The following is a 7,880-nucleotide window of genomic DNA, read 5'->3' as shown; positions in this document are numbered from 1 at the left end:
AGAAAAAAAAAAAAAAAAAAAAAAAAAGCTTCTGGAAGACAGCCTCTCTTTCATCCTCTTACGAAAGCCTGAGTTTTGAGGAGATTGAGGTAAGCAGTTCAGAGGGGAAGGTGGCAGGTATGCAGGTATTCCAAAGGGAATTGGAGAGAACTTAATGCTTCTGCAGGAAAAAAAAGTGCAGCAGAGAAGAAAAGAGATGGCCCTGAGTTGACTGGAGGGCTGCTGTGTATCCACCCATGGCTGGCTCCCTCACTTCCCTTGAGAGATGATGGAAAGGAGGGGTACACCTAAGAAGTCCAAGCCTTGAACAAGATCTGTCCTGTCCCCAAGCATATCTCAGAATTCGTGCAAAGCCCCTGAAAGCCAGACCCACTATGTAGTGTTGGACTCTGATCAACAGCTCTATATAAGACCTACCCTTTCTCAATAAGGACTTAGGCATGACTCTGGAAATAGGTGGGAAAAGAATGCTAATAATCTCACCTGAGATTAAACTTTGCACCAGCCCTGTGGAATGGAGGTGTGGAATCAGATGTGATTTGATTTCAAATAAGTAAAGTTTTTGACAGGCATTTCATGCATACCTCCCTTCACAGCCTAAGAGTCATATTCACTGTACTTAATCTTTTTTTCCACTCTTTACCTTGTACAACTAAATAATTAATTGCCTTGACAGCCTAGCAATATGTCTTTCTTTAATTGTTAAACATGTGTTAATAATTCAAAAATCCGCTGTTGACCTCCCCACACTCTTGTGATTTTTGCAGGCCTCAGAGCTCTTTGAAAGTCTGTCACTCTTGAATCCAGAGTCAGTTAAAAGCTTTCTGGTTTGGTCCACTCTCTAGAAGGCATCCTGCTTGCCAATAAGGTGCTGGGGTTAAATGGAAGACAGAGTTCAAGGATTTTGAAGCTCTGATTCAATTATACTAAACGAGTGTAAGAGATTCAGATATGTCTCCATTGAGGGCATTCACCCAGCCCTTGGGGACATCTTTTTTTTTAAGCTGGAGAACTCTGTCATTGGAGAAACCTCACTCCTGGGATTTAGGGTTGCACAGACCCTTTTACTCTATTTAATCCCCATTTCAAGCAGCAATAGCTGAGAATGAATGGATAATGCGGTTACATACAGGCTTCCGTTGGACTAGCGCTCCATTTTCTTCACCCATCTTTTCCCCACACCATGCTCTATTCCTGGGGCAGCATGATATAGTGGTAGTTGAGCTTGGAAGTGGAGCAGCCCTTCCTTCTGCTACAAATTTTATCCGATTTCCAAGCACTGGGTGGTCGGGGGGGAAACTTTATCTACTTCAGTACAGATTTAGTACAGATAGAAGTTATTCTGGCTACTGGGTCTTTGTCATATGCATAGATTATACAGTTTTAAAGACGTAAAGAACCTTAATTGTTAATAAAACAAAACTCCACCTTACAAATAAAAAAATTAAGAACAAGAATCTTGTCCAAGACCAATTAGAATGGGCAAGGAGAAAACGGGCATGGACCCAAGTCTCAATCTGGTGCTGTCTCCGTATCACTGTCTCTTCAACTAGTCAAAAATAATTCTGCTTTATTTCTAACCCTTCCTTGAATCTCAAAGATTTGCTTTCTTTTGCTTGCATCTAATTTTCTCTGTGGCGTTTTGGGAGCCCTCCAGTAACTGCGCATCGGCAGGAAGATTATTTTAAGCTGAAAAATCTTGGTATTCTGCAAGCTCTGAATATCATTAATTTCCATATGTTCTGAGGGTTATTAAACGTTTTTCATGTGTTTTTATCCCTGATATCATTTCCTTCTTGTGTTCTCTGCTAACTGGCTCAGTATCACCTACCCTGGTAAAATGTTCTGCCCCTTTAGTGTTCTGCTGTTCTTAAATGATATTTGACATTTGACATCTGGGATCTATGTCTGCTGCATAAATGGCTCTGAGCCAGACTTGATTTGCTGCTTTCATCAAACTATTTGTCACCCTTTGAAGTTGGGACATGCAGTATTACTCATTTGTGATGTCAATGCACTAGGCAGAAATTTAGAAGTTAAATACTCTATTCATGATGAAGAACATTTGTGTCAAATACTAAAGATAACCAAAATTAGTTGTGGCACTGACTGCTGAAATGAAGTGACACCTAATTCTGAGGATCAGTCCAAAAGCTTGGTTGTCATCTCCCGAGTGACTGGAGCACCAACACAGTATCGGCACACATCAGAGGTGACCCCTTAGGTAACAGGGTACCGTGCTCTTAGCAGGATGCAAAAGATGTTAAGCAGGCCTGGAGTGTTCCCTGAAAATAATCAGAGACTTTTAGGAAGAGACCTAAACACTAAAGAGGCCACCAATTCTTACTCCAACGACCTCTGAGGGTGAGCCAAAGAAGGCAATTTCAAGAAATTCTAATCAAAATCACTACCTCAGAGAAATACCCCCACTCCCATGTTCATTGCAGTGTTATTCACAATAGTCGAGACATGGAAACAACCTAAGTGTTCATCAATAGATGAATAAAGAAAATGTGGCTTGCATGTTCAAAAGATTAATATTCAGCCACAAAAAAGAAGGAAATCTTGCCATTTGTGACAACATTGGATGCTGTCCATTTGGATGGACTTGAGGGCATTATGCTGAGTGAAATAAGTCAGACAGAGAAAGACAAATACTGTATGATTTCATTTACAAGTGGAATCTAAAGATGCCAAACTCATGGAAACATGAGTAAAGTGGTGATTGTCAAGGGCTGGGGGGTAAGGAATATGGGAGGATGTAAGCCAAAGAGTACAAACATCCAGTTAAAAGCTAACTGGTGACTATAGTTAACAATACTGTCTTATATACTTGAAAGTTGCTAAAAGAGTAGATCTTAAATGTTCTCACCACCAAAAAAAAAAAAAGGTAATTATGTGGGGTGATGGAGGTGTTAACTAACCTTATTGTGGTAATCATTTCCCAATATACAGGTATATCAAATCATCATGTTCTACACCTTAAACTCATACAATGTTATATGTCAATTATATCTCAATAAAGAGAAAAAATTTTAAAAGGAAAAAATAAAGGAGAATTTTCTTTAGGAAATAAAAAAGAATTCCTAATGAAGACTTTACTGTGTAACCAAGTAACTATGTAAGCATGGCAAGATACGCTTGCAGGGAAAGCATGTGGTGAACTCTTAAAGAGCCTGGAATGTAAACCACGTTGGCACAAGACAGAGTGGGCCAACTGTCATGCTTCCTACCAAAAAAGCTCATGTCCACGTTTCTGGCATGGATAAGATACAGCTCAGATGAAGTAAAACTGAAAAACTAAAAAGGATCCTCATTCTCCTATACGGACCAATCCATTTTCTTCACTCTATGAGAGACAGACACATTAAGAATATTTCTGCAACTTGAAAAATATCACCATTTAAAATGTTGTTAGTCCCTTCCTGTGTTCAAGGATCCACGTAATAAATTTCAATTAAGAGTTAGTGATCTAAGGAGAAAACTCACCTCCTGGTGAATTAGTATGTATCCTTTTTATCATCAGGTAATTAAAGTTTAGTCCCTCACTACATTTTAAATTTTTGATTGCCTAGGAACCCATTACTAAAATTAGTGTTATAATAATAGTAACTATTTTTAGCCTAGGTTTATCATTTTATATATAAGTTTTCATTTTTATCCTTGCTATATGAGTCTATTTACTTTTCTTTCTTTTATTGTTGGTCATCTCAAAGGTGCTTTAGAAATAGGTAGAGCCTAAATAATAAATACATTTAAAAATTAATAAGGACAATCTAAGAGACACATTAACCCCAGCTTATTTCCAAACTCTGTTGTTTGTGCAGGTTACAAGCTCCACACACCTTGGCCCTTGAAATAAGTCAATCTAACAGGGCTAGCTGGATGGTTGCTGCAGGAATTCTGCTCAGCCAGCAAGGGGAGTGAGTGAAAAGGAAGGGAGAGCAGCACAGATTTCCACCCAAGCCAAGGTTGGCTGTTGAAACAGAAAGGGAACAGCCAGAGTTGGACATGAGCCACCTCAACTGCATGGAAGGATTTCAGATTCACCGATTTCAGAAACATTTAAAGAGCTGACGTTGAAGGAGTCCGGGTGTATCACACTGCCCACAATGTGGAATGTGTCCAACAGAGTAATGTTCACAGATGCAAAAGGGAAAAACAAGATGCTTGCCTCCAGCTCAACTGCATTCCTATCACACACATGATGATCTCTGCTTGGAACAATCTGAAATTTTTAGAGCCCTGATTCCTTCCTACCTTCTTTCTTTCCTCCCTTCCTTCCCTGCTCCTCTCTTTCCTGGGACAGAGCCAAGTATCTGTGAGAATAGGCTGTGGGTGGTCTACATGAGAGGTTGGCAGCTGTGCAGGATTCCAGACGGGCTGGCTGGCTTACTACCCCAGTGTCAGGCACAGTCTGCACTCAGCAAGGGTGTGTGGGATTGAATCGAGTCTTTTCCAAGAGACCATAGAGATTATGGAACCCAAATAGCAATGAAATCTACAAAACATTCTATGTACCCATTCATTTGAAAATATCAACCAAATGGGGGGGAAAGTCAAGAATAATTCCGTACCTAGGCCATTCAGGTGTGAGTGCTCTATATATGGTCACTCATAAAGATGACCTTTGATGAGAAGGGTGAAAATCAAACAAAATATTAAATAAATACTGTCAACAGAGATTTCTTTTTCAAGCATAGATCAAATGCATTGCTTCATTTGTATTCAGATTTATGTATATTTCAGGTTGACTAATATAAGGTGACTTAGGGAGACCCAGAGAACAATTGCATCCCTGAGGCTAAAAGTGTGAAATGCAATGACAGTCTTTATTAACCTGGGTAAGGCGTTTATGTCCCTTGAAAGACACCCTTTGAATGGTTCTATCATTCTTTAAACAAGTTAGCTCTGGTCTCCCCCACCCCACCTCTTTGTGCTCTGTACAGTCAGGACACAGATGGCATTACTTTTTAGGAAGAGGACTGCCTCTAATATTAGTCTCCCAAGCTACAAATGTGATTTAAAACCTCTCAGCCAGCACTTTATTTGTGGCAAGATGCATCGCCTATCCCCTGAGAAGTCATGAGTGCAGTCTCCCTATGAGGGCACTTAAAGTGGACTGAAATTGAATAATCTTTGCAATTTACCTTGGCTATTTCCCTCTGGTATAGAATAAAGTTGGAGATGCAGAGAGCTCAGAGAATCACAGCAAGCCAAAGATTTGGGGTTTGGAGAAAAGCCCACCATCACTTCCACTCCTTATAACCACCCACCTTCAAGCCACAAATGAAAGAAGAGTATCTGTGCCCACAGATAATTTGAATGATTTCTCTGAATGTGACTCATTTAGATGAAACATATGGAAACTCACTTGGGCAAAAATGAACTAGGGAAGGTGGGGGAGAGCGGGAAGAAAAAAAAAATCCATTTGACTAGATTACATCAAAAGCAAGATTTCTTTGGGATGCCTCTTCAACATTACTTATATCCTCAATGAATTATTCCACATTTATAAAAACAGCTTATGCTCCATGTAGACTTTAAAAACTGTTATGGTTCTTTTTGTTTGAATTCAAAGGAGACACGAAGAAATCTCTAGGTGTAAAATGCGATTATGGTTCTGGAATTTGGAGTACTGAATTTTTTCACTGGGCTGACTACCATAATCAAATTAATATGGATCCATCCGGTCTCCATTTCCTTGGTGTGGTGTAGGTTCACCCCATATTACATAAGTTATGCTCCTTAAGGACTTTATCACTTGACTTATTTGCATGACTGGAAAAGTTGTATCAACATATAAACTAGTCATGATGATAATTACTGGCCCAAATGTTGTGATGTATATGAAGTCGTTCTAATCCTCAACATGACACCAACAAAATACAGGTAAGAGAGTAGTTACTTGTACACAGTACTGTGCAGGATGCTGTGTCGATAAAATTATACAAGTCTGGTCCATCCTTATTTTGAAGAGCCTACAATTTCTGGTGAACACTGATAAAGTTACAGACATAAGTTAGAAGCATTCCACAAAAGCATTTTAGTGCATATCAAGGAAGAGGCTCATGATCGTTAGAGGTAGGGTGTGTAGCAAGTGCTGTGAGAGCCCTTCCCATGTCCCTTAGACCAGGGGTCCCCAACTCCAGGGCCGAGGACCAGTACTGGTCCGCAGCCTGTTAAGAACCGGGCCGAACAGAAGGAGGTGAGTGGCGGGCATCGCTCCCCATTGCTCACATTACCGCCTGAACCATCCTCCGCCCCGTCTGTGGAAAAATTGTCTTCCACAAAACCAGTCCCTGGTGTCAAAAAGGTTGAGGAGGGCTTCCCTGGTGGCGCAGTGATTGAGAGTCCGCCTGCCGATGCAGGGGACACGGGTTCGTGCCCCGGTCCGGGAGGATCCCACATGCCACGGAGCGGCTGCACCCGTGAGCCATAGCCGCTGAGCCTGCGTGTCCGGAGCCTGTGCTCCGCAACGGGAAAGGCCACAGCAGTGAGAGGCCCGCGTACCGCAAAAAAAAGGAAAAAAAGAAAAAGAAAAAAAAAGGTTGAGGACCGCTGCCTTAGACCCTACCATCTCTTTGTGTTTTGGATGACCTCCACCAGCAATTATCTGCATTTCTGGACTTGAGAGCTTTTTCCAGAGCCATAGAAGACTAATCAGCACATCTCAGGAGCAGCCTTCAACCAATGACCAGTAAGAGTTGGAGGATAAATTCCTCAGCTCCTTCATCTCTCAAGTGGAATCATTCTGAGGCATGTACTTTCTATTTCCCAGTTTCCCCAAGATTGAGCTCCAGTTGCTCACCTTGACAACTATGTACAAATACACCCTTTTTTGACTGCCTTCCCATCCCTTTATCACTTTCCACATCCTTGTCAGTGTTCCCTGCACCTCCCAAAGAAGTTCTTTGCACTTGAATCTTTGCTTCAGGTCAGCTTCTGGAGGTAACCCAAATTAGGACAAGGTGAGTCCACCCTCTAGATTGGTCAGGAAATGCATCAGTAAGGGTCCACATCCAGACAGAATAAAGAGAGGAAAATAGTCAACTCTTCTGTGACTAAACTTGAAAGGATTCATGGACATGCTGGTGTGACAGACATTGAGGGTTACCTACACTACAGCAATTGTTCCTCCCTCCACAATCAATATAAATCAACTTGGTTTGGCCACAACAAGCTCAGAGTAGCTAAACCCCTCCCTTGGCCCCTGAGGATGAGCCAAGCTCAGTGCAAGTCAAGCATGATTGCTCCATTCCCATTTGCTGATTATCTTTAGGGGAGAGCAGTTGACTGAGTGCCCATGAGGCATAAGCAGAAATGTGCTGAGGAGCTCTTTTCCTCATGGATACACAGAGAGCTGGAAAGGTAAAGAGCTTCTTTTTTGGCCTTCACCTTCTTTCCTGTTTGGGAAGGAAACAGGCACCACTGGGGGAATGCCTGGAGTTATTGTAGTCATCTTATCCCCACGAGAGAAAGGTTGTTGCATTACTAAACCAACCCTAGAACTTCCTACCTCAAGACTTCATTTATGTAAGATAAATATTTGTCAAGATTTCTGTTACGTACACCCAGTTTATCCTGATTGATACGGGTGCAATTCTAGAAACCAGTTCAATGAGGAAAGATGGTTTGCAAGGAAAAGTGTTCAAAATAGCAGTGGAAATAGAAAGTCCCATATTATACTTTTCCTGTGTATCTTTTCATAGTTCACTTAAAAGTTTTAAAATGAAAGAGACTGATGTTAATATTCCATTTCCCTCCTGGGATACTCCCCTACAGACCCTCACTATGCAGTAACAACTCCTTAACCCCAGCTTGGGCCCTTAGGCCTGCTTCCACCTCTGCCTGAATTCCTTTCCCTACAGGTACTCATG

The sequence above is a fragment of the Lipotes vexillifer genome, unplaced genomic scaffold (genome assembly GCF_000442215.2).
Source record: "Lipotes vexillifer unplaced genomic scaffold, Lipotes_vexillifer_v1.1 scaffold806, whole genome shotgun sequence".
In the NCBI taxonomy this organism is placed as follows: Eukaryota; Metazoa; Chordata; class Mammalia; order Artiodactyla; family Lipotidae; genus Lipotes; species Lipotes vexillifer.
This window is presented reverse-complemented; position numbering follows the sequence as displayed.